Source organism: Aphelocoma coerulescens (assembly GCF_041296385.1).
Source record: "Aphelocoma coerulescens isolate FSJ_1873_10779 chromosome W unlocalized genomic scaffold, UR_Acoe_1.0 ChrW_unloc_scaf_4, whole genome shotgun sequence".
NCBI lineage: Eukaryota > Metazoa > Chordata > Aves > Passeriformes > Corvidae > Aphelocoma > Aphelocoma coerulescens.
The window spans coordinates 179,322-207,122 of NW_027184083.1; the positions used below are offsets into that span (position 1 = coordinate 179,322).

General features: G+C 45.1%; 1 protein-coding gene across 4 annotated transcripts in view; it reads left to right on the top strand.

Annotated features, from left to right (window-relative positions):
* Positions 1–27,801, top strand: part of LOC138102887 (protein FAM219A-like) — a 279,179-nt gene that overhangs the window by 18,158 nt on the left and 233,220 nt on the right. For 2 of the 4 annotated variants that reach the window (XR_011147594.1, XR_011147595.1), the window contains one exon: positions 9,981–12,333. The exons of 1 other annotated variant lie outside the window; for it this stretch is intronic. The gene's annotated coding sequence lies outside the window, so the exon portion shown is untranslated. Of the gene's footprint in view, positions 1–8,860; positions 8,953–9,980; positions 12,334–27,801 lie in introns of those variants that run through there. One more of the 4 variants, XR_011147596.1, reaches the window with a different exon arrangement.

Genomic DNA, 27,801 nt, shown 5'->3' on the forward strand with positions numbered 1-27,801 from the left:
GTTTCATGTTGAGTGGTAAGGAAGGGTAATCCAAACATCATCTCATAAGGTGATACTCCCAGGTCTGACCTGGGCTGTGTTCGGACTCTCAACAGAGCCAAAGGTAAGCACTTTACCCACGACATTTGAGTTTCAATCATTAATTTTGTCAAAGTTTTTTTTAAAGTCTGGTGCATTCTTTCTACTCGGCCTGAACTTTGTGGGTGCCAGGGGGTATGTAATTCCCATTTTATTCCCAAGGCTTGAGTTATTTGCTGTAAGACTTTGGATGTAAAATGTGCTCCTCTGTCTGAGTCTATTTTATTAACCATTCCATACCTGGGAATAATTTGTTCTAGAAGGGTTTTATATACTACATTAGCTGTAGCTCTAGTGGCAGGAACTGCTTCCACCCAATGAGTTAAATGGTCTACTATTACCAATAGGAACTTCCATTTCTGTACTTGGGGAAGTTCAGTGAAATCTGCTTGGATACTTTGGAATGGTCGCAGAGCTAACTCACGGCCTCCTAATGTTGTTTTTCTCATTATTTTCCTATTCACTCATTGGCAAGTTATACAGTTCTCAGTTATTTGTTTTGCTACCCCAAAGATTCCAATATACCCATAATTTCTTAAGAAATGATCACACAAAGCCTGAGTACCTCAATGAGTTTTCTGATGCATATCTTCTAGTATTCTCCTAGTGAGTGGCTTATTAAGTAACTGTCTCCCATCAGGGAGTTTCCATTTTCCAGATTGATCTTGTTCTCCCCCTATCTTAGATAATTCCTTTTGTTCTTCACTAAATTTAGGGATTTCCAATTCTCCCCTCTCTGTGGTCAAGATTAACATAATTCGTTTAGTCCCATTTTCTGCTGCATCTTTGGCTTCTTGATCTGCTAGATTATTCCTTCTTATTTCTGGGGCATTCCCCTTTTGGTGTCCTTTGACATGCACTATGGCTATTTCTTCAGGCAATTTTAATGCCTCCAACACTTCTGAAATCAGGCCTTCATGTACCAGTTCCTTCCCCTTTGAATTTAGTAAACCCCTTTCCTCCCAGATCTTTCCAAAGGTATGTATTACCCCAAAGGCATACTTTGAATCAGTATATATGGTCTCCTTTTTGTGTGCTAAATACTCCAGTGCTTTTTTTAGAGTGTATAATTCACAAGATTGTGCCGACCAATTTGAAGGTAGTTTTCCTTTTTCGATGGTCTGCTGTAGAGGAATTCCTTGTGGAACAGGGGCACATGATACCCCAGGAGAGCTTGGGCACCCCAGGGTTGTTGCAGAAGTACCCCTGACAGGGCCTCAGGCTGAAGATAGGCTTGCAAGGCACCTGCTATCCAGCAGCCTTGAACAGCCTTGGGAAAAGGTATACACTAGTCAGCTCCCCTGCTGCTTAGAGGCTTTCTCGTGGGAGTGGGGCGTGAACTTTGCAAAGTATATCTTGGTGTAAGTAAACAATAAAACTGGAGCACGATGCTCAAATCGTCTCGGTGTTCGTGTCGTGACTCCAGCTGGTTCCCCTGCACCCGGGACACCCCCCCTGCTAAAGTCTGCATATTTATCCCATCGACTAAGGCATATCCTGACATTCTTTTTCCTTGCAAGCATCTGGATGAACCATCCACATATATTATTTTCCCTTCCAAGAGGGCTTGTTCTGCTGGATCTTCCTGAACTTTTGTTTGGTATTGAATAATTTCCAAGCAATCATGTGCCAGGTCATCTTTTGGTTCTCCATACAGAAATTGGGCTGGATTGAGACTTTTGCTCATTTCTATAGTTAGATCATTACTGTCACTCAGAATTGCTTCATATTTTAATATCCTGGAGTCTGTTAACCATTTATCAGCTTTTTGATTTAGCACATTTTGGACTGCATGGGGTGTGTATACAATTAGTTTACTTCCAAAAGTGAGCTTACGGCTCTCCTCTACCAAAATAGCAGTAGCTGCTATGGCTTGAATACATACCGGCCAGCCACAGCTTACTGGGTCCAATAATTTGGATAAATAAGCTATTGGTCTTCTCACCCCTCCCCATTCCTGGACTAAAACACCATGAGCTACTCTATTCTCTGCATTCACATATAAATAAAAGGGCTTTTCTACTGAGGGTAAGCTCAGGGGTGGTACTGAGGCTAGTTTCAACTTCAGTTTTTCTAATTTATCATCATCATTTTTGGTCCATTGTATATTGTCCCCCCCTGTTAATTTTTCATATAAAAATGTTGCTGCCTGTGTATACCCTTCAATCTATAGTCTGCAATATCCCAATAGCTCTAGCAGCCTCCTAACCTCTTTCTTTGAAAAGGGAGGAGGGAGGGATAAAATCCCTGTAATTCTTTCAGGACTTAGTTTTTGCCTACCTTTGCTTATCAGGTGACCAAGATATTTTACTTCTGATTCTACAAACTGTAATTTCCCTTTTGATGCTCTTAGTCCCTTTTCCCCAAGAAAATTCAGAAGTTTTATAGTAGCTTCTCTAACTTCAATTTCAACTTCTCCTGATATTAGAAGATCATCTACATATTGGATAATTTGTATTCCTGGGGGAGTGGGGAAGGTTTGTAATATTTCTCCCAAGGCTTGCCCAAATAAATTTGGGGCCTCACAATACCCCTGTGGCAGTTTAGTCCATCTCAACTGGTTCTTTTCCCCCGTGTTTGGATCTTCCCATTCAAAGGCAAAAATATTTTGGCTTTCCTCTGCCAGTGGGCAAGCCTAAAAAGCATCTTTAAGATTCATCACACTGAACCACTGATGTTGAGGTGGAATTTTGTTTAAAAGACTGTAAGGATTAGGAACCATAGGGTAGCAGGCCCGTGTTCTTTTGTTTATTTCCCTTAAATCTTGCGCTAATCTATAATTTCCATCAGATTTCTTTACTGGGAGAATAGGGGTATTATGAGGGGATTTACAAGGTTCTAGTGTCCCATCCTTTATTAATTCTTCTATTACTGGTTTTAAGCCTTTTCTCCCCTCTAAAGATATAGGGTACTGACGTACATGAATGGGACATTCCTCTCTTTCAGTTGTGATCCTTATGGGGTCAATATCGAGTCCACCCCTATTCCCTTCCACAGCCTACAGGAGAAAGTTTCACGAAGGATGTCCGGACTTCAGGTGGCTCTCTTGAAAGCTGTTTATTGCATAGGCGAAGTTACAGCATTTCAGGGAGTGGGTATCCAGAGCCAGCCCTACAGCTGCCAGCTCCAGCTTGTAGGCATACCTGAAGTTGCCTTCTGTTTAAGTTACAAAGCATTATATACTTTTCTTTGTAGAGTATCTTAATACATAACAACCAATAAGCACCATACACAATACCTTTACATTTGCCTATAGCCTATCATAACTACTACCATTACCATATTATAGTCATTATTATCCAATCACAAGAGTAAGTAAGTTACAATTTAAGCTTACAGTGGAAAATTCTCAGACTTCTCTTCTTCCTACATCAACATTTCTTGTTTGCCTGCCATATCTCTCTTTTTGTTAAAGACATGTTTTCTATTTACTTATGCTCTTCTTGAGACTTATTTACTTGGCGAAAAATATGTCTTTGTTTGTAGTCACGCACCTTTGCCCTTGTCTTGGTTTGAAAGACAGGTGTCTGCTAAGGAAGGCAGAAGCCTCCCTTGGAATGGCAGATATAACCCCTTTCCCTCCGAGTTATTATAATTTTGAAATCAAGGGCTTTTAGGCAAAGATGTGGGAAAATAGGAATAACAGTTCTTTACTATTATATATATAACCAGTCAAACAAAACAACAATAACTATGGCAGTAACAGCAAACAATCACAAACCCAGTCCCAGCCTTCTCGGCTGTCAGGCCCTTTCCCCTTGGGTGCAATTCTACTTGCAGCCGGCAGGGGTGCTGGCAGCTCCCAGTGAGCAGGGCAGGTGCGATGGTTTCCCCGCGGCTGCAGGAGGGGATCTGGAGCGAGCTCGGGGAGCACGCGGCACCGGTGGCCTGGGGTCCTGGGGAAGGATGGAACAAAAGCTTCACAAACCCCTGGGCAGCCAATCCCGGTGTCTGGCCGGACTCTCGGGAACAGCAGGCTGGAACAGCAGGCTGGAACGGTGGGGACGAGCACAGATCCCAGAGGACAGACGAGATGTATCCAAACGGGGAACCCCCCGGAGGTCGGGCAGGCAGGGCAAGCATGGCTACAGCGTAGTGAAGGCTCGAAGCAGCGGCGGGGCAGGGTGGCCACAGCCTGGCCTCCAGCAGGGCCGGGAAAACAGCTTTGGGATCCCGGCGTTGTTTCCAGCAGAAAAGAAAAATGGCCGAGGAAAAAGAACCAGCAGCTTCTTTCTCTGCAGCTTCTCTCTCCGAACCCCGAGAGCGAACTGACCCCACACCCAGGTGAAACAAAGGAGTAGCCAGGCCCACCCCACCCCCAATGGGCAGCTCTTTTTGTCTTTTTTAAGTACAGCCATTTGTCCCCTAGCAACATGCATATGGGAAAAAATTCCTTTAACAGGAAAAAAAACTAGGACTAAACTAAAACCACAACAGCCCGCATCCTAAAAATCTCCTTCCAACTCATCTCCAACCTTTGTCTTCTCAGCAATGCAGTGATCACTGGTGCAGCAAAACATCTTTTACTCTATATCAAAACTTGCTTTCATTTCTATCTCATCCTCAGTTTCTACATTCAGAGATCTTTCTGCCAAGCCTACATATCTGTGAAACTTTCTTACCAAACTTTCATCCTCCCCAACACCAGCCCAAACCTCTCTGTTAATCTTTTCCTCATCTTCTTGGTTAAGTTTTAACACTTTGGCCGTCATTTTCCCTTCCTCTGGTATGACTCCAATCCCCAGCTGGATCTGTAAATCCCTTCCCAATAAATTGCTGCCAGCCCCAGGAACTAACAAAACATCCCCTATCTTTATTTTTGTTTCCCCTTCAATGACCACATCTTTAATGACAGGGACCTTAAATCCTTCCCCCTTTGCTCCCGTTACTTTTACCATATCAGTACTTACATCACACTCTTTTGGAATATTCATCACACAAGTCCTTTCTGCCCTAGTGTCAACTATAAATTCTAATACCTCCTCTTGGGGGCCTACTTTTAAAGTTATCAAAGGCTCCAGAAGGTATTTATCCCCCAAAACTAGAGCCCATGACTTCCCTATTTTTCTTCTGTGTGTCTCTTGAAATATTTTCAGATCCCTCCTTAGGTGGGGGCATTCCCTTTTATAATGCCCCTCTTCCTTGCAATAGAAACAGGCATCCCTGGGTTGTTCCTGGAATTTTGACGGTGCTGAAGTTTTATTTTTCTCCCTTCCCCCATTTCTGAACCTTGAGTGTTTAAGAGTGGTACCTGAGGGCTTTTGATTTAGATTTTTTTGGAAGGTACTCTCTCGCATAGTGGCTATCATGATCCTTGCTTCCACTTTGGCTTTTTCTTCATCCCTCCGGACATATATATCTTTTGAGCTTCCCTTACTAGGTCTTGTCATGGTTTTTCGTACCAGTCTTCTATTTTTTCCAGTTTTTTCCTAATATCTGGCCAGGCATGAGTGACAAAGTTAGCTCTTAGCAGGGCTTGCCCTGCTAGGGACTCTGGGTCTATCCCAGAATACTGTTTCATATTCTTTCGGAGCCTCTCCAGCCACTCAGTCGGGGTTTCCTCCTTCCCTTGCTGCCCCTCAAAGGCCTTTCTGACATTTTGTCCTCGGGGTGCCCCCTCTTTTATTCCCTTGATTATCAAATTACGATAATCATTCATATGTCCCCTCCCAGCTTCATCATTTTGGTTCCAGTTTGGAGGTGTAATGGGCATTTTCTGATCCCTGGGTGGACCTTGTTGGTTTTCTCTTTCCCAAATTTTTATTCCAGCAATTCTAATCATTTCTCTTTCCTCTTGGGAGAATATTATTTTCATTATTGATTGCATTTCTTCCCAAGTGAAAATGTTGGGACCTAAGAACTGGTCCAACTGTTCAGCTGTACCTATGGGGTCTTCTAATAATCCTTTAATTTCTTTTTTGAAATTCCTAACCTCTGTAGAGGTTAGAGGAGCATTCACAAAAACAGTTCCCCCTCTTCCCATAGGCACTTCTCTTAATGGTAACAAATTAATTTCCCAGCTTTCCTCTGTTTGTTTAGCAATGGAGGGATTGTTGGGCTGACTTTGAGCCTTAATGGCACCTCTTGTATTCTGGTATGGTGCTCCTTCGTTAAGAAGAGGGTTTATTTGGGAAGAAGGCACCGAACTCCCTTGGGGAGGAGAGGCAGATTCAGAGTCTGGCGCTGAAGCCAAGTATTCCGGAGCGCAAGGAGTGGAGGCGGGGTCTGGCACTGAAGCCAGGTTTCTCAAGGCAGGAGGAGTGAGGGCTGAAGTCGGGATGTCTGACGTTTCCCTTGATTCAACTGCGGGTGCGGGAATCCCCGAGATATATGGGAAGGGTGGGATTCCCAGCATGGGCGGGGGCAGGGCCCCCCCCCCCCCCCCAGCTCCATTGGGGTGGGAGGACTGCCGGGGGAAAGGAACCTGGTGTGGGCAAAGGGATGGCTGGCAGAGGAAATCCCGGAGCCGGGGGGAGGGCCACCCCCGGCACCAGTGGCAGTGGTAATATTTCTAAGGGGTCCCACCCTTTTTTCTCTTTTGTTTGCTTCTCCTCTGGGGTTTTGACTCCCAGGGGGCTGTCTTGGGGTATATCCTCTGGTACCCTTTTATCCTTTGAACTTAATTTATTAAATTTTTGTCCCATTTTTCCAAGAGTTCTCTATTCCAACTTACTCCTCTAAAATATCAGTTTATCCCCCCCCCTTAAAATACCAACTCACTCCTTTAAAACACCAACTTCACTGCTGTAAAATACTACCCACCCCTTCACAGCACAGAAAATGATTTATTATAGCCCACCTCCCCCAAAAACAAAGTTACTTCTAATTACAGTCTTTCATTCACACATTCACTCTTATTTTTTTATTTTTGTTCACTCACTCACTCTTACTCACAACAGAATAAGGTACCTTTTTCAAGCTACTAGTTAGTATCCACCCATGGATATTATATAATCCTTAGGATCCATGGTGTTCTCGGATTTCCCTCAACCCAGCATTGCTAGCATCCAACCCCAAATTCTCTTGGGGTACCTTTAGACCCTGGGTGCTCTTGGATTTTTCCTCAACCCAGCATATGGGGGGGGTGGCCCCCACTTTGTAACCCCTTCCCTGGGACCCCGTCCCAGTCCACCCCGGGAGATTCTTTCACTCCTTTTATCTCTCGCTTCGTCTCCTCGCTGGCCGCTGTTCTCGCGAACAAAGACCGGAACCGCAGCTCTCAGAGACTACTGCACTCGCTTCACAGATCTGGGGGTAACCAGTCCGCGTCTCATTCACACACACTCATCTCCCGTAACCACCCCCTTTTTTCTTTGGACAATACTTACCAATCCTGTTTCTTGTTCAGTCTCCATGGGACTTCTATTTAGAGCGCTCTCTTTCATTTCCTTTATTTTTGTGTCTTTCTTGTCCTCTGGGTGTTGCCCTGCTACCACCGATCTATGCCAGAAGATACGGAGCAGGGACCCGCCGAAAACTGGGCGGGGGGGCACTTTACCCTTGCTCTGAATCCCCTCATGCTTTTCAGAGGCGAGGTATAGATCCGGGACGCGCCCCCAATTGTGAAAAATGAGGTTCACTCTCCTGTGAGAATTTAAAAGTTTAATAAAAAGACAATATGAGACACATAAAATAAAGCAAAGAGGTAATGGCCAGGTGCCTTGGCACTCTGCCAAGAGCACACCTGATGCCCAGGGATAGTCTTTTTTTATACCATTTTTACTGTCTGTTCTTTATGCATATTCAAACTTTTCCAGGAGCTGTTCTGCATGGCCACTCCTTGGTTCCGCCTTTTTAGAGCATGCGTATTCTTCTGCCTTGCGGTTTTATTTCTTTTGATTCTTGGGCCTGGGCTCGCTAGGTGAGAGTTGATAATCGAGTGGGCCTCTTAATTCCCCAGACAGTAAGGGTTGATAGCAGTTTTGGGCCTCTTTGGCCCCCCGGGCAGAGTGGTGATAGCCGCTTTGGGCCTCATCTTCTATTCGCTTGGAAGTTATCTTACTTGCTCACACTTGCTAAATTCTTGCTAAAAAGAAAGAAAACTATGTCCACAGTAAAAGCATTTCTAACATTATATAATATTCACCTTAATACTTGCGAGAAGCCAATATTACGATATGCGTTTATAACACATCGGTACTTCTCGTAATGGGAATAACCTGATTTCTTGATCCCAACCTTTCTGTACCTCAATCATCATAACCTCAGAAGAGACCCTTTTCCTTTGTTTTGGAGTAGTGGCAGGAGAGGAATTATCGAGCTGTCTTTGAGTTTTAACTGAGTTTCTCCTAGTATTTTGGTATGGTGCTTTTTCTCTGGGAAGGGGACACATCGGAACCACGGAAGTCGGCGGTGAAGCCGGAACTGCCAAGGGGACAGAGGCGAGGGCAGAAGTTGGCAGTGAGGCCGGAACCACCAAGGGGACAGAGGCGGGTTCAGCTGGTGGAAGTGGAACCACCGCAGGAGCAGGAGCGGCCGGCATGCAGGGAACAGGGGTGGGGGTGGGGGTGCCCAGCACAGCCAGAGCTGCAGCTGCGGCTGTGCCCGGCACGGGAGCGCTTGGAGCGGCCAGGGCCGTGGCTGGTTCGGGTGGGATCATAGCCAGCGCAGGAGCGCCTGGCGCAGTATGGTATGGAGGTGGCAATGCTTCCAGGGGGTCCCGGCCCTTTTCTTTCTTGTCCTCTGCTTGCTCTGTCTCTGGGGGTTCTGATATCTTAAAAACTTTTAATCCTAGGGGTTCTATGTCTCCTGTCTACCAAGGAGCATATTTTTTTTCTTCCAGGTCAAACGGTTCCTTTGAATTTACAAATGTATTCAAGGCTTGACAAATCCAATCTTCAAAGGACCCGTTCCTAGGCCAATAGACATGATCAGGTCTTATTTCTTTTTTTGTCCATTCTATCATACAATACCGAATCATCTTTACTTTATCTTTTTCCTTTGTACAAGGGTCACTATCCCAGTTGACTAACTTAATTCCCAGGGGACTATCTTGGGGTATATCTGCTGGCACCTTTTTATTCCCTTTTTTCCTTGAACCCAACTTACTGGTTCTTTGTCCCATCTTCCCAGGATTTTATCTGTTCATCCCTGGCCCCTGTTTTTTGCTCTAACCCACCCCTCTGGCAGCTTAAACACCACCCTCCTCTCACAGCACAGAAAACCTTTCCTCTTCAATAATATAATAATATAATATAATCCACCTCCCTCCAGATAATAAAATCAAACTTTAAATCAATCTATATTATGTATACTTTCATTCACTCTTACTCACTTTTATTTCTTTAATATGTCTCACTCATTCTCACTCACAACAAGACAACACAATGATAAGGTATCTTGATTTTCAAATCATTTGTTAATATTTGTTAATATTCTTGTTGGCCAACCCCAGATTCTCTTGAGTATAGTATCCTACACTTCCCATCTAGAGTAATTTTTCTAGCCTCTGTGTATTCCAACCCTCAATCCGGCAACTTTTCTGGAATCGGGGACCCTCACTTTCATCCTGTTTCCTAGTGGATTGTGCTAGGAAACCAGGAAACCCTTTGCTCCCTTTTCCTAGGGGTCCAACCCCTCCCTGAGACCCAGTCCCAGTTACCCTGGGGGGATCTTTCACTCCTTTTATCTTTCGCTTTGTCTCCTTGATGGCCATTTTTCTCGCGAAAAAATCGGAACCACAGCTCTCAGAGACTCCACACTCACTTTGCAGGTCTGGGGTAACCAGCCCGCGTCTCATTCACACACCAGTCAACCCCCATATTCGCCCCCCTGGAAATACTTACAATCCTTTTTCTTGTCTGGGTCTTCGTGCACGATAATTATGGAGCTCGTTGCCGCGGTTTCTTAGGGAGCCTCTTTTTCCTTTTCTTTTGCTTTATTTGTCCCTTTCTTGTCCACAGGGTGTCAACCTGCAACCGTCGATTCACACCATAAGAAACAGAGCGGGCTGCCAAACTCGGCGGGGCACGCCTCCCCCGCTCAGGATCTCCCAGGGTCTCAGAAGCAAGGTGTTAATCCTGGATGAAGCGCCCAATTGTGAAAAATGAGGTTCACTCTCCTGTTAGGATTTAAAATTTTAATAAAGGACAATAAGGGACAAAGATAAAGCAAAATTCACTGTGCCGGGTGCCTTGGCACTCAGCCAAGAGCACACCAGTCCAGTTATTGCAGAGACACCCTTTACATACCTGTCCTATTGCATCAGCCTAATGCATATTCATAATCAACTATGCATATTCAAACTTTCCCCCAAACTAGTTTACATGTTCCAGGAACTGTTTAGCATGGCTCCTCCTTGTATCCGCCTTTTTAGAGCATGCGCATTTCTTGGCTGTGGTTTTAGTCAGTTTTTATTATCACTTCTTGAGTGGGCTTTGGTCGATGGTTTCTGCAGATGGTAGTTGCTGATAGTTGGCAAGTCAGTAGCAGGGGTCTTCAACATACGTTGGTTGGATGCTATCTGTAGTGGTGTATCCAACCAAGCAGACAGTTCAATTACCACAAGCATAACTATATTAGCTATTTTACTATTATGTCTAAGTTTAGTTAATGACAGAAATAAAGGCATTAGTTATTGTTACAAAACTACATCTATAACAAAGCTGCTTTAACATTATACATATAGAATCTATTTGTAGAAAGCCAATTAAAATATGTATCTATCACAATAACAAAGCTACTTTAACATTATACATATAGCATTCATTTTAACATTTGTAGAAAGCCAATATTAAAATGTGTATCTATCACAAAACCTACAGACATCAATCCTCTTCCGAGTCAGAGGAAAAGGAAAGGTGAAGGCACATAAAACACCATAGAGACACCAAAGTCAGCAAAAAAGGAAGAGCTGAAGCCCAGAGAAAGGAGAAAGAGGAGATGCTTCAAACTTAGGAGCTGAAATTCTTTAGTAAAGCTATAGTGATGAACTATGATATATCAGAATACCCTTTGTAATTTCATGAAAAGCATGGGCAGGTGGAGTGTTCAAACCGCGACCATGAGCAAAGGTATCTGTGCTGAAATAAGCAAATGTTGAAGTAACTATGATCTAATGAGAAGCTTGAACAGAGAGAGAGATTAGTGATGAAGACCCTTGCTCCCAGGGAAGAAGAAGACCTCTCTTCCCAGAGATGATGATCCCATGACACTGTTGGGGCTGCCCAAGGCAGCACAGCGTCCAGCTGCAGACATCCTTGGCTTCTGCTGCTGCAGGCAGGGCTCAGCTGTAGCTAGCAGGGAAAGCTGTCAGCTGCAACAGGCTGAGGTTGGCTGCAGCTTGTAAGGAAAGCTGGCTCCTTTGCAAGGAGCGAGCCCCAAACAAAGGTGGTGTAAAAGCATCAGCAGAGGCAAAGGATGAGAGAGGGGTCTCTGTGTAGGTTCCAGCTGGTTTATTGCTGATGGAAAGTCCAGGGACAAAGACCAGGAAAAAGGGGAAAGCACAGCATTTTATATGGGGGTGGAACAAAGGGAAACAACCAATGGGGATCGACTGAGGAGGAGGCGATAACAGGGGAATAACCAATGGGGATAACTTAGGGGAGGGAATTACATTAGTAGACCAATGGGGCATCGAAGAAGGGAGAACTTTCCAGAACTAATATATAAGCAACTAATGGAAATACATAAACATGAACTTATACATAAAACTGGGTGGAGAACCCCTGAACCAATAAACTTAAAACATGTAAACTAAGAACCACTAGGAACATGGGAACTCGCTGTAACCAAGGGGTGAGAATCAGACCTCTGTGTTCTGGAGGCCTGTCTACCAGTTCTCTGAATGCTCTGCTGTAGTGGCCACTGCCACCTGCACTGCAACAATCCCAGAGATAGATGAAGAGAACCTTTGCTTCTGAACAGCTCATCCTTTAAATAGTACCCCATTAGCTAAAGATTGAACCCTCGAAAACAGTTGTGGGGAAAGCTGTAAGTCAAGGGAAGGGACTTTCACATGCGAGCAGAGAACCATCCCAGGTGGCTGTCTTGCTGTGACATTGAAGCCACAAGAGAACTGTTTCTTGTGGAGATGTCTCCATAGCATGAGCAAGAGAGACTCCTCTCCCTAAGTGAACTGAAAAAGAGGATGTTATAGAGGTGGTAAACTGATTGGAAAAATCCCAAGTTTTGTCTCTTTACATTGTCAGTGGGAAAAGAGAGGAGAAGTGGGGGGAGGAGAAGTGTTCTGAAGGTTTATTCTGACTTTTTTTGTTTTTCCTTTTAGTTCTGTTAATAAACTTTTTATTCTTTAAATTTTTGTGCCTCCTTTGCTATCTCCTAATTCTTATCTCACAGAAGGAAAATAAGTCATGGATTTCGAACTAAACCACTACAGGTATACTGAAAAGTCCTTGATTTAGAGTAAGCACTGCTTAGCAACAACCAAAACATCAGTGTGTATGATGTCCTACCCTTAAGGGGAAGGGAGCACCCAAGATTTGTAGATGGTCATGGTTGAAAGGAATGACAAAAGTCAGAGGGTCCACAAAACCTCACAATTTTATTAGTAAACTACACACTTAGCATGGAAATTGGTATGCTAGTCCCTGACCTACTATATAAGTACATGGCAGTGGGTTTTGGATAAAGGGGTAGGGCAAAAGGGAAGAGAGAAAGTGAGAGATTAATTAAAGAGGGGGAGAGAGAAAGAAAAAGAGATCACCAGTCCTGGTTCCAGAGTCGATACAGCTGGGGTGTTCAGGGTCCTGGGTGTGCCACCTGGGCTTTGTGGGGGTACCTTTTTATATATAGGTTTTCTCCACCCTGGAGATAAGTTTCTTGCTTCCTATGCAAATTAGTTCTCATGTGCAGTCTGTTCTGGACCTTTATGGAAGTGGGTCGGAGGGCTTCAGGGGTCTTCAGTGGTCTTGATCCCCCCCCTCCACAGTCCATGCCCGCTTCTTGACTTTATTCCTGCATTTGTGGTGTATTGTGTTGTGCTTATCTCCAGAAACTAGAACAAGGATGTTTGTCCCAGAAAAGTGCTGCCCTACTTCCACATGGCCCTCTTGTCCAGCCACATCCTATTCTTTCTCAGTGTGTTATTACCAACAATCCTTGGCTGTTATTACCGGCAATCTTTGGTTGGCTCCACAGCTATCTGGCTATCGGTGTTTGAGACATACACATTAGCCCCTTATTTTCTGGGATTCTACACCACTCCATGGCTCAAACATCAATATAGATTTGGTGATCCATTGAAAAGGGAAAATAAGAGAGAGGGAGAGACAGAAATGGGCAAATGCATTCTATAAGCGATCTCTAAATTTTGGGGATAATCTCTTTTTAATCCCCCACATCTTAAGGTGTAATTCAATTACCAAAATGAAAAGCAGAGGTTAACATTAAAAGAACAATCACAGGGTGTAACATCTTGTTAAGAATTCCCATTGCTGTTGGTGACCATCCAAATAAAATGTCCTACCAATGGTGTTCCCTGTTTTTCTTCACTTGTTGCAATACTTGTTGGATTTCTTCCACATCATTATAAATGATAATCAGTCTTTTGTCTGTATCAAGGTGAGATTCGTTCCAATAGGGATAGGCTGTGTCTTAAATCAGTGTATAATTAAATCATAACAACTGATAAGATATAACAGGAGTTGAGTAAATAAAATTGCATCCCATAATGTTAACAAAATTACAGACACAAATATTAGAGTGATTACTTGTATCTACAATAAAGTTGTCTACAAGTACAAAATCACAAGGGGTTCTCATACAGGCACATCCATTCCATTGGGCCTGTACTCTGTTCCAGGGGACAGAGTGATTTAATCCTGACATAATGATTGGATATATAGTATATACCAAAGCACTGTGTATTGTTAAAACAAAAACTGTGGCTTTACTCTTGGTGGGGTTATAAGGGAGATTAACTAGTTACCACCAAGAGTGGAATTCCCTTTCAAATTTGGTTGCATTAGCCCAGGTTACCTTTTGAATTTCAGTGGACAAATTGCTTTTATCTCCTTCCTTTATAATTGCTGCCACAGTAAATTGCACCGAGAAGCATGTGTGATGCAGAATGTACTATAGTTACCATACTGATTAGCATAAATAAAATAACGGAGGGTCTCCACCCTCAGGGTTGAGCTTGTTGATGTGTGAAGCAGATTTGGTTCATGCTGGCAATGACTGCTCCTTCAAGAAGGATAAGCAGTCCCTTAATGGTTAGCTTCCATCTTCAGTGGGGGTGTGCTGGCATCATTCCTGGAAAGAGAAAACAATACAAATCTTGGCAGGGTTAGTCCGGATAGGTTACCCCTTTGTGGATCAAGTTGTCTGACAGCTTGGACTAATGACAAAATTAATTTTTCCCACTCAGACTATCTCTGTTCTGTCTCTTTAAATGCAGTTGAGTTGAACAGTAAAGATATTTTTGTTCCATCAGGGCCAGTTTGACCTTGACATTCCTTAGGTAGAATCTCACACTTCATGAAGTGCTTTCTGCACTGCTGTTGCTGCTTCCACCACCTTTTCAGGGTGGTCTCCTGCAATTAGAGTATTACATAATTTCATGTCCAGAGGGAGTGAGACTGTCTGTAAAAGTTCAGCAAGCGCAGCATGTGCAATCATAGGTGAATGCTTATACCCCTGCAGGAGTCTGTTAAAAGGTGTATTGGATTCCTTTCCAGGTAAGTGTAATTTGAACCTTGTCATGTTCCCGGTGTGGAATCATAAAAATAATTTTTTACATCTAGGGTTGCCATCCACAAGTGGGATGCTCTCTGAATTTGAGTTACCAGTTCTGCAAAAGTTAGCAGAGCAGCATAGTATTGGCATTCAATTGCCTGTAATGAACTGTAAACCACAACTGTCTCTCACCAGCCAGACAGGAGCATCAGAAGGGGGTGTGAGTGATAATACCTCTTTTCTCCAAATCTGTTACGACCCCATCAATGCTCAAGCACATAGCTGTTGGTAGTGTGGCTGTTAGGTTTGTGGTATTGAGTACCGTAGCCGTTAGTGGGGCAAAACCGACTAGAACTTCAAGCAAAAATCTGTCATTGTGATACATTGGCAGTCCTTGGATCAGGGACTACAGGTGCTGCGTGGAGCGAGTGCACTGCAGTCTCTGGTTTGGGTTAACGTTTGAACTGAAAGACCACAAGCTGATGTCCAGATGTCATGTTCGATTGTTCAGAACATCAAAAAATGTTTTCATTGCAATCTTTAATTGCAAAGCAAGTAGCCAACATCCGCTTCTCACCCAGGAGCCATAAATTAACCTTAGCAGCTTTGCAGATAACACTTGCTTTGTTTACTCCAGTGATTTTAATTCTGTTGTCCAGGTCGTACACCCGGCTTCTCAGCATCCCACTGAATTAATATTGAATATTGTGCTCCAGTACCTATTAGAAACTATTAATTGTTGATGAGAACCAACTGGAATCCGAATGTCTGGGCCATTTTTATGTATGTATTGATAGGATTCCACTCTCTGGATTTCAGTTTTGCCTGGCTTGTGGCCAGAATGCTCACATTAGCCCCTTCTGGGCTTGTACAGTGTGTTATCAACATTATTCTCAAACTGAATCTAAAACAGAGCACTGTAGCAGCTGCTAAGAAAAAAATGAACTCTATCCCAGCTGCAATAGGGACAATATCCATGCCTTATTCCATACCATTTACATCATGCCAGATGCCTGACTTTCCACTATGCCATTGCCTTTCCTGTCTTTTGATAGATATACACACAGATATCATTTCATTCCCTTAGTCAATGGGCCATCCCTATTGTACCGGTTTGGCCAAATTTAGAAATATATCCTCTGAGAGAAGGCACAACCACCCCTCCCCCACCAGGTTCGGGAAAAAATAAATTTTCCTCAAAGGAAAGTGAAGAAGATAAAACTATTTATTTATCAAACACACGGGAAAGGAAAATAATGTTAAATGGTAGAATCTTTCGCTGTGGAGGAAAAACCTGGGAAAGCGTTAGAGTCCTCCCTTTGGTCTCCTTGGAGCTGGGCCTTGGCCCAGGGCCAGGCCCTCTGTGCCTGGTGGAAAGTCCTCCTGATGTGCTCTGATGTTACAGCAATCAAGCAGTACAGTAGAAAAGGGAGAAAATCTGAAATTCCAGGGAAGGAAAAATTCAACTCTCAGTCTCTCTCCGGAGAACAAAGCAGCTGAACCACTGGCCAAAAAAACTGTTCTGGGCGCAGCAAGCCGGGTGCTTCCTCCCTCCCCTGCTGCAGTGGGGAAAACCAATTGCTATCTCTGTGTGACCTTGAACAAGCTGCAAACTGCTTTGAAAAAGTTTTGCTCAGTTTTTTCCTTCCCCCTCTCAGGCTCAGTTTAGAGTCATAGAAAGGCACAGGAATTAATTTCTGGGCATAGGCAGCAATATGGGATACACATCATAAGGTCACCCCAAGACATTACCCCAAGACACCTATAAAAGTCTGCTGAGTTCATTTAGTCCATGACCTTGGAATTCATCTATCATAACAGTCTTTCAGGCAGGAAAGATAGTGTGTGCTCTTGTCACATGTTGAAGCCAGTTCTGATTCCATCAAGGCTGCCCTGGTTTGGTTTCATCACAATTCATTTATTATTAATGTGGCGATTGAAGGGGAGTTGTGTTCAGATCCCCAAATCTAGAGTGGCACAGATGGGCATTGTGAGATGCCCAGTGTGCTGACAGGCATATAGCTGCCATAGAAGTGATAATAGTGTTATATAGTTATTAGCATAATATAGTTAAATTAATTGTCTGCTCTCACCCAAAATAAAATCCCCTTGAGGCACACACCAGACTTCCCCATCCTCCCACATTACCCACCAAGTGCCCATGGGTCCTTGAGCAAAAGCAATCCCATGGATGAGTTTGCCTTTGCCTGAGGCAGGAATAACCCAGACTATTTTCCCCAGCATATTTTTAATGTGCACTACAGGAACTTTATCTCCTTCTACAGTATGTAAAAGTTTTGATTGGGCAGGGCCAGACCAATTGGCAGATCCTCTGGTGTTGACTAACCCTGTGGCCTTTGCTCAATATGTATGCCGATGTTTGAAGGTACCACCACCCATTGCTCTCAGTGTAGTCTTTAATAGTCCATTACATCATTCCATCTTTCCAGAGGCTGGTGCATGATAGGGAATGTGATATACCCACTCAATGTCATGTTCTTTGGCCAAAGGGTCTATGAGGTTGTTTCAAAAATGAGTCCCGTTGTCTGACTCAGTTCTTTCTGGAGTACTGCATTGCCATAAGACTTGCTTTCCAAGGCCCAGGATAGTGTTCTGGGCAGTGGCATGGGGCACAGGTTATGTTTCCAACTATCTGGTTCTTGTTTCCACCATTGCAAGCACATGGCGCTTGCCTTGGCGGGTTTGTGGGAGTGTGATATAGTCAGTCTGCCAGGTCTCCCCATATTTATATTTCAGCCATTGTCCTCTATACCACAGGGGCTTTAACCACTTGGCCTGCTTAATTGTAGTGCATATTTCACATTCATGGATACGCTCTGTGATAATGTCCATGGTAAAGTTCACCCCTTGATCACAAGCCCATTGATATATTGCATTTCTTCCTTGATGGCCTGAGGTGTCATGGGCCCACTGAGCTAGAAATAATTACATCTTGGTGGCCTGATTCACCTGTTAGTCATTCGGATATTCTTCAGTGGCCTGACTCTTGGGTACATAAGCATCTACATGACTGTCGCGAGTGAATGTTTAAAGGTCGCCTAAAGAATCACTGGCAACGGTATGGGCAAAAACTAGATGGTTAAAGCAAACCAAGAAAAAACCAAACAAAAATTAAAAATCAATCAACTTGAAATAAACCCAAAACTATCTATGTGGAGGCTGGGAGGGGGGTAGACAAAATGTTGGGGAGGATGAAAGTTTGGTAAGAAAGTTTCACAGGTATGTAGGCTTGGCAGAAAGACCTCAATGTAGAAACTGGGGATGAGATAGAAATGGAAGCAAGTTTTGATATAGAGTAAAAGATGTTTTGCTGAAACACTGACCACTGAGTAACTGAGAAGGCAAAGGTTGGAGATGAGTTGGAAGGAGATTTTTATGATTAGGGCAAAGGTATGTGACTACAAACAAAGACATGTTTTTCACCAAGTAAATCAGTCTCAAGAAGAGCATAAGTAAATAGAAAACATGTCTTTACCAAAAAGAGAGATATGGCAGGCATACAAGAAATGTTGATGTAGGAAGAAGAAAAGAGGTCTGCGAATTCTCCATTGTAAGCTTAAATTGTAACTTACTTACTCTTGTGATTGGATAATAATGACTATAATATGGTGATGGTAGTAGTTATGATAGGCTATAGGCAAATGTAAAGGTATTGTGTATGGTGCTTATTGGTTGTTATGTATTAAGATACTCTGCAAAGAAAAGTATATAATGCTTTGTAACTTGAACAGAAAGCGGCTTCAGGTATGCCTACAAGCTGGAGCTGGCAGCTGTAGGGCTGGCTCTGGATACCCACTCCCTGAAATGCTGTAACTTCGCCTATGCAATAAACAGCTTTCAAGAGAGCCACCTGAAGTCCAGACATCCTTCGTGAAACTTTCTCCTATACAAAAGGCTATGAAAGGGTAAGAATAAAAAGGAATACAGAAGACCCACTTGAGTCACAAGGTTCAGGGTAGACCTCCATGCTAAACTGAGCCTGGATTTGATCAACAGTTTATGTCTAAAGGCCCAACAGCACTTAACTTAAAACTTAATTGAAAAGTTAAACAATTTAGCAAAGGATTCATATAGAATTTATTATACAACAGTAGCTTGCTTACAGGCCTAACTTACAAATCTAAAGTACTTAAGAATCTAGGAGAGCAGCATTCCTAGCATGTTTGTTATAGCATATGCACACTTGCATGCACGCAAACCTAGAGTTTGTACAAGGTACCTGTGAAAAATTCCCCTTAAATTCAGTGAAATACTCACTTCGGATGCACTTGCATCTTCTCAGCAGGAGAAAAGTTGAGCCTCGAGGAGTGGGGGGTATCAGCCCAGGATCCATCAGCGTTGTTCAGCGATCATCCAAGTGTAGCAAACTTGAGAGTTCACTGGCTCTGAGAGGCCCCACTCAGAGGGAGGTTGCTGGTCACAGCCCGGTGCAGCCCAGGAGAGCTCAAAGGGTCTCACTTTAGACCGCTGTTTATAGAGTTGCAAGAGAGTGGGCTTTAGTCATAGTAATTTCCCATCCTGGTCACATTTTAGGTTAGTAATGTTCTTTGAAAGCTTGATAACAAAAATATTATTCCACTTGGATTGTTATTCAGGCAAGAAAAATAAGTTTCCAAGACTGTTCCTTAAAAAACAGGAGCTCGTTAGACAGCCAAAGTTCCTGGGAGCAGACAGTGTTTCTGATAAGCTCAAGAGGTGCTTAGTCCAGGTGCTGTTCATCAAGGCCAAGACCTAAAAAGCATTTCTAAGATCATAGTGTGGGCTGAGGCGGGGGGGGGGGAGATGCACCACCACAGTGACCTTCACCCGGGCAGCAATATCGTTCTACAATGCAGCAGCCCATATGGGATTACCCCTATGCTGCCAGTTATTCTGCTTTCATTGCTGCAACCACCCCCACGGGCATTTGCTACCATCCATGAATCAGTGTAGAGGGAAAGTATTGGCTGTTTTTCTCATTCAGCAATGTCTAAAGACAGCTGGAGAGCTTTCACCTCTGCAAACTGACTCAACACACCTTCTCCTCCAGCAGTTTTCACAACTTGTCATAGGGGACTCCATACAGCTGCTTTCTACCTTCCATCTTTTCCCACAATATGGCAGAGCCCATCAGTAAACAAGGAATATTGCTTCGTACTTTCTGGTAAGTTCTTATACAATGGGGCTGTTTCAGCACATGTAGTGGTTTGACCTTGGCTGGTTCCAGGTGCCCATTAAGCCACTCTATCATTCCCTTTCCCAGTGGGACAGGGCAGAGAAAATAAGATGGAAAACAACTCGTAGGTTGAAATAAGGCAGTTTACTAAAGCAAAGAAAAAAACAAACAAAAGTTTGTGCATGCATAAGCAAAGTGAAAAGTTAATCTCTACTCCCAATCAGCGAGCAATGTTCAGGCACTTCCTGGAAAGCAGGGCTTCAGCATGCATAGTGGTTGCTCTGGAAAGCAAACGTTGAATAACGAATGCCCCCTGTTCCTCCTCTCTCCCTTACCTTTATATCTGAGCTGACATCATATAGTATGGAATATCCCTTTGGTTAATTTGTGTCAACTGGGCTGGTTGTGTCCTCTCCCAGGATCTTGTCCCCTCCCAGCCCCTTGATGGGGGAAAGGAGTGTTAGAGGGACAGTGCTGTTTAGCAGTAGCCAAAACACTGGTGTGTTATCAGCACCCTTCCAGCTACCAATGCAAAGCACAACACTGTGAGGGCTGCTAAGGAAAAATGAACTCTATCTCAATCAGACCCAATATAGCACATTATGTCCTCTGCTGACATTCCAAAATCTTTGCTTTCTGGCCTGTCCATGATCACTTCCAAGATTCCTGGATGACTGGGGTTTCCTATTTGAGCTTTGATCAGTGTGACCCACATACATCATGCAGCTGATGCTACATGGAGTACAGAGGAGTCCCTTCCTTTGAGCATCCAGCCCAGCACTGGAAGTCAGCACACCAAGAGGAGCTGTGCTTCAGTACCAATCATTTCTGAAGCAGCTCAAACCCCTTCATAAGATGCTAGTATCTCTTTTTAAGTTAGGCTGTATAGCAAGCTTTGGATCCCCTGTATCCCTGTACTAGTTTGAAAACAAACCAGTGAGAGGCACCAAGTAAGAATAACAATTTAATAGGGAAATTAGGAAAAAAAGAACATAAAGGCAGAAAACACTGGTTTAAACTGACAGTCAGGATACAGCCTGACACCCTGTTAGTCAGGGTGGTGGTAACAGTCCAATAAAATGGTGCCTGCAGTCCTCCTGAAGTGGTGGATGTGGTTCTGTTGAAGCAGTGATCCTGTAGAAGGGTCTGCTCTTCCTCAAAAAGGTCCAGTGGTGGCTATGTAGCTCCTGTCCTCTGGGAATCCAGTGGAAAGGGTTGTCTGTGGTGTTTGGAATCTCAGATTATATCCAGGATGGAATGCTTGGTTCCTCCCTCTGGGTGGAGCATCTCACAATGGGATGATGAGTCACGAGGCCAGGCGTTGTTGGGCTCATTAACAGAAGATAGTCCGGAGTGGAGGAGGCAAGGAAACAGTGCCCCACCTGGTTTCAACAGCTCATGAGGATGGTAATAGAATACACTGTAACCCAGAACATTATCCACCCCTTATTCTATTACCATCTACATCATCCCAAATCAATACCTTCCTTAAACTCTACACACACACATACATATATATATACATACAGTGAAACGCTACACACAGTTCTCACTTAAGATTAGGTTTCCTTGTGGTACACAACGGGTTTCCCCATCTTTCTGCATTACCTACCACGTGTAACCAGGTCCTTGAGCAAAGACAATCCCACAGATGGGTTTGCCTTTGCCTGTGATGGGATTAATACAAACAGTCTTTCCTAAAATACCTCTCGTGTACCACAAGGACTCCATCTCCATCCACTGTGTGCAAGGGTTCAGACTGGGTGGGACCAGCTCGATTGATGGACCCTCGGGTATTGACCATCCAGGTGGCCTTTGCTAAGTTCATGTCATAGGTTAGCAAGCATAGTCCCGGAAGGGATGTCCTTGCTAAGGGGTGCTTACAGCTTCCTCTGGGACCTGATAGAACCTATCAGCTGGCCAGTTTGAATATGGACAATTCTTTAAGCCACTTAAAGTTGTGACCGCCTCTGTGATACACACTTAAGAATAGACAAACTCCCCCTCCAAGCTCTCTCTCGTTTCTGGCGCTGGGACAGGTGGCTGCGGGGCCCAAGCAGGGCCCAGTGGGCCCGGCCAGGCCCTGCTCGGGCCAGGCCGGGCCAGGCCATGGCTCCAGGATGACCCCTCCCAGCAGGGCTGTGGGCAGCCAGAGCAGCTCGGAACCGCCCTCCTCTCCACTGCGGCCAAGATTTCAGCAAAGTGGCACCTCTGTCCGGCAGAGGTCAGGTGACCAACAGCGATAAACCACACAGCTGCAAGGCTGAGGTGAGATTAACCCTTTTATTGATGTGAAGAGCTGAAAACCTGAGGGAACAGAAAGAGGAGATGCTTAAAGCTGAAAGTCTGTTGTGAAGCTATGATATATCAGAATATCCTGTTGTAATTTCATGAAGATATGGGGGGTGGAGTGTTCAACTCGTAAGCAAAAGCACCTGTGCTGAGATAGGCAGATGCTGACGCAGCTATAATTTCATGAGAAGTTTGGACAGGGAGAGATGGATCAGATGAGGACTTTTGCTCCAAACGGGAAAGGAGAAAACCTCAGTTCCTAGAGATGGATCAGATGAGGACTTTTGCGCCAAATGGGAAAGGAGAAAAACCTCAGTTCCTAGAGATGCTCCCAGAGATAGTCCTAACGATGAAGAAGAGGAAGACCCTTTGCTCCCAGGGAAGGAGAAGGGCCTCTGTTTTTTGTTTCTGAACAGCTCAACCTTAAAATTGTACCCCAAAAAACTTCAAGAGTGGACCCTCGAAACCAGTTGCGGGAAAAGCTGCAAGTCGGGGGAAGGGACTCACATCGCGAGCAGAGAGACTCCTCTTCCTTAATGGACTGAACAATATTTGGAAGTGGGTGGCTGTCTCATTGTGATAATGTTTTCATAGCACGAGTAAGAAGGGACTTCTCTTTCTAAATGGACTGAACAAGGTTATTATGGAAGTGGTAAAGAGACTGAACATCTTAAGGGTTGTCTTTTTCCATTGTCAATGGGAGAAGGGAGGAAGGTGGGGGAGGAGGAGCAGAGTTCTGAAGGTGGTATAATTTTTTTTTCCCTTTTTCTTCTTTTAGGTCTGTTAATAAACTTCTTTATATTCTTTCAAGTTTGGTGCCTGCTTTGCGTTTCTCCTAATTCTTATCTCACAGAAGATAAACAGTAATGAGTATTTTGGACCAAACCACTGCACTAAATTGGTGTTTCTGCCAGGTTACAAACCCAACCCGCTACAGTTCACTTCCCAGTTTTTGAAGGTCCCCCCACCCAGTGCCTTCAGGGTGGTTTTCTAAGTAGTCCATTGCAGCATTCAACTTTCCTGGCAGCTGGTGCATGATAAGGAATATGATATATCCATTCAATACCATGTTCTCTGTCCCAGGTGTTTATGAGGCTGTTCTTAAAATGAGTCCCGTTGTCTGATTCGATCCTCTCAGGGGTGCCGTGTCTCCAAAGGACTTGCTTTTCCAGGCCCATGATGGTGTTCCAGGCAGTAGCATGAGGCACAGGGTAGGTCTCCAGCCATCCAGTGGTTGCTTCCACCATGGTCAACATGTGGCGCTCGCCTTGGCGGGTTTGGGGAAGGGTGATGTAGTCAACTTGCCAGGCTTCCCCATACCTATACTTTGACCATCATCCACTGTACCACAGAGGCTTTACCCTCTTGGCCTGTTTGATTGCAGCACAGGTCTCACAACTGTGGATGACCTGTGAAATGCTGTCCATAGTAAGGTCCACCCCTCGGTCACGGGCCCATTGGTATGTTGTATCTCGTCCCCTGATGATCAGGGCATCATGGGCCCAACGAGCTAGGAATAATTCTCCCTTGTGCTGCCAGTCCAGATCCACCTGTGATACTTTCACCTTGGCTGCTTGGTCCACCTGTTTGTTGTTGCGATGCTCTTCATTAGCCCAATTCTTGGGTACGTGCGCATCCACGTGTCTAACCTTCACGGTCAGTTTCTCTACTTGGACGGCGATGTCCTGCCAAATCTCAGCGGCCCAGATGGGTTTCCCTCTGCGCTGCCAGTTGGCCGTTCTCCAGCGATCCAGCCATCCCCACAGAGCATTAGCTACCATCCATGAGTCGGGGTAGAGATAGAGCCTTGGCCACTTTTCTCATTCAGCAATATCCAAAGCCAGCTGGACGGCTTTAAGCTCTGCAACCTGATTCAATCCATCTTGTCCCTCGGTAGCTTGTGCAACTCATTGTGTGGGACTCCATACTGCAGCTTCCCATTTCTGGCTAGTGCCTACAATTCAGCAGGAACGATCATTGAAGAGGGCATATTGGCTTTCAGTCTCTGGTAGCTTGCTATGTGGTGGGGCTTCCTTGGCACAAGTTACTTGCTCTTCCTCTTCTTCAGAAGATAATCCAAAAGTCTCACCTTCAGGCCAGTTTGTTATGATTTCCAGAACCCCAGGGCGATTCGGGTTTCCAATACGGGTGCGCTGCATGATGAGGGCGATCCATTTGCTCCAAGCAGCGTCGGTGGCATGATGCGTGGAAGGAACCTTTCCCTTGAACATCCACCCCAACAGCGGAAGTCGGGGTGCCAGGAGGAGTTGTGCCTCTGTGCCGATAACTTCTGAGGCAGCTTGGACTCCTTCATAAGCTGCCAAGATTTCTTTCTCTGTGTGAGTGTAGTTGGCTTCGGACCCTCTGTAGCTTCAGCTCCAGAATTCCAGTGGTCAACCCCGAGTCTCGCCCGGCACCTTCTGCCAGAGGCTCCAGGACAGACCATTGTTCCCGGCTGCAGAGGAGAGCACGTTCTTCACTTCGGGTCCTGTCCTGACTGGGCCCAGGACTCCTGCGTGAGAGATTTCCTGCTTGATCTGGGCGAAGGCTTGCTGCTGTTCTGGGCCCCAGTGGAAATCGTTCTTCTTGCGGGTAACCAGGTAGAGAGGGCTCACAATCTGGCTGTACTCAGGAATGTGCATTCTCCAGAAACTTATGGTGCCTAGGAAAGCTTGTGTTTCCTTCTTGTTGGTCGGTGGAGACATCGCAGTGATCCTATTGATGATCTCAGTGGGAATCTGACGCTGTCCATCTTGCCACTTTACTCCCAAGAACTGGTTCTCTCGGCCAGGTCCCTTGACTTTGCTCTTGATGGCGAATCCAGCTTCCAGGAGAATCTGGATGATTTTCTCTCCTTTCTCAAATACTTCCTTTGCCATGTTCCCACACACAATGATGTCGTCGATGTCTTGCAGATGTTCTGGGGCCTCACCCTTTTCCAGTGCAGTCTGGATCAGTCCATGGCAGATGGTGGGACTGTGCTTCCACCCCTGGGGCAATCGGTTCCAGGTGTGCTGTATATCCCTCCAGGCGAAGGCAAACTGAGGCCTGCACTCTGCTGCCAGAGGGATGGAGAAGAAGGCATTGGCAGTATCGATGGTTGCGTATCACTTCGCTGCCTTGGATTCCAGCTTGTACTGAAGCTCCAGCATGTCTGGTATGGCAGCACTCAGTGGTGGCGTGACTTCATTTAAGCCATGGTAATCCACCGTTAGTCTCCATTCCCCGCTGGTTTTATGCACTGGCCATATAGGGCTGTTGAAATGTGAATGGGCCTTGCTGACCACCCCTTGGCTCTCCAGCTCATGAATCATCTTATGGATGGGAACCACAGAATCTCTGTTGGTGCGGTATTGCCGACGGTGCACTGTTGCTGTGTCAATTGGCACCTGTTGTTCTTCAACTCTTAGCAGTCCCACAGCAGAGGGGTCATCTGAGAGACCAGGCAGGGTATTCACTTGTCTGATGCCTTCGGTCTCTAGGGCAGCTATCCCAAAAGCCCAACGATGTCCTTTTGGGTCTTTGAAATGTCCATTTCTGAGATAGTCTATGCTGAGGATGCATGGGGCCTCTGGGCCATTCACGATGGAGTGTTTCTGCCACTCGTTCCCAGTTAAACTCACTTCAGCTTCCAGTACAGTCAGCTGCTGGGATCCTCCTGTCACCCCACAAATAGAAATGGCTTTCACTCCCACATACCTTGATGGCATCAGAGTACATTGAGCGCCTGTGTCAACCAAAGCCGTGTATTCTTGTGGGTCAGACATGCCAGGCCATTGGATCCACACAGTCCAAAAGACCGGATTGTCCCGTTCCTCTACCTGGCTTGAGGAAGGGCCCCTCTATTCCTGCTCATGGTACACGTTGCTTCCATCCGATGAATATGCTCCTGAGGTCTCTTCAAGAGAATCGATCATATTATCATTCCTATACCATCTGGAGTTCTGTGCGTGAGACCGGAGCAGCGTTGACTCTAAATGAGCTTCTTGTGGTAGTTGTCCCTCTTTTTAGTTCACGTACGCGGGCTGCTAAGGAGGAGGTGGGTTTTCCATCCCACTTACTCATGTCTTCTCCATGTTCCTGAAGAAAGAACCAGAGATTACCTCTTGGGGTGTATCCTCTCTCCCTGGTTGGGGGACGCCTGCTCCGAATGGCAGACTCTTGTTGGTTCTGGCGAGATGTGGTAAATTTCTTCCTTCAGTTCCTTTTTCAGTTTCTGATGGCTGTCTTCAATCAAGCTCCAGACTTGCTCAGCCAGCCTTGTTTCCACGGACGAGACATGGGTGTGAAACGGGGCGGTGACAGTGTCCTCGTAAATCCTCAGTTTGTTCACCAAGGCGCCCACCCTGTCCTCGCCTTCCCTCCATTGCAGGATTGCCAGGTAATGGGAGTACATTTCTGGTCCAAGACGTGCGAATCTCAACCACATCTGTGACATGCACTAGACACCATCCGGGCTCTTAGGAAATCTCTCGTCTTCCGAGAAAATGATCTCCAGCACAGCCAATTCCCTCAGGCATCAGATAACTTGTTCCGTTGTGCTCCATTTTCCTTGGTGCACCTGGAAGTCTTCTTTACAAAGGTACCTGTCCTTTACACTTGTCAGCAGTCACCGCCAGAGGCTGAGAGTTTTTGGGTTCTCCCGATCCCCTGGTCAATGACCACATCCCGGGGCAGAGATCCCAGCTGCCTGGCCTCACTTCCGTCCAGAATGGTGTCATTGGCTGCAGTGTCCCAGATGCAGAGCAGCCAGGTCAGGATGGACTCATTCGTCTGGCGGGTGAATTCCCTCCGCAGGTCACGCAGCTCACCCAGGGATAGTGACCGAGTGATGATCTCTGGCTCTGTCTCTTCTGCTGGGCGTGAAGGTCCTGCTGCATCCTCATCAGTCACTATATGGACTGATTTGCTTTTTGATTTCTGAATGGGGGCAACTGCTACCGGTTTAGGCTGTTCTGGTTTGGCGACGGTTTGTGTGGAGATGCTGATGGTGCTTTTGGTTTCTTTCTCCTCTGTGTCAGTCTGCGTAGACATGGACGCTGTTGTTTTGTATTTGGTTCCTTTCTTCTTTGTGACAGTCTGTACAGACATGGTGTTTCTTGCTTTGCTCTTTTTTTCCTCCTCCTCAAGCAGACGCTGCACCACACCAAGTAGTGTTTTGTTTCTAAGCATGGTGTACACAATTCAGGTCATAGAGAAAAAAGAGAATAGAACTGACAAGAAGATTATACCATCCTTAACATCCAGAGGGAACTCAATATTTTCAAAAACTGCTGTGCCTGGCCTGAAAGGCTGGAAGAAACCACGCTCTACTCTTCCCACCAGGGGCTGGGTGCGATTGTTGAGGAGATCCCAGATGTAGCAGCCCAGACTAGGACAGCCAAACAAAATTGAATATATATTCTGAATGGTATTCATTGCCTCGCAGGTTATTATGCTATAGACATAATAAACCAATAAAGCAATTCTCATACCATTCCCTGGTTTCAACAGGAGCAATACAACAGGCAGGTAGTTTCTCATGTGAGGAAAAAAATAGAGAGCAAGATACAGTACCCATATAGACAAGCTGAGCACCATGGTGAATTGGTTTCTGTTAATACAAAATTATAATTTTT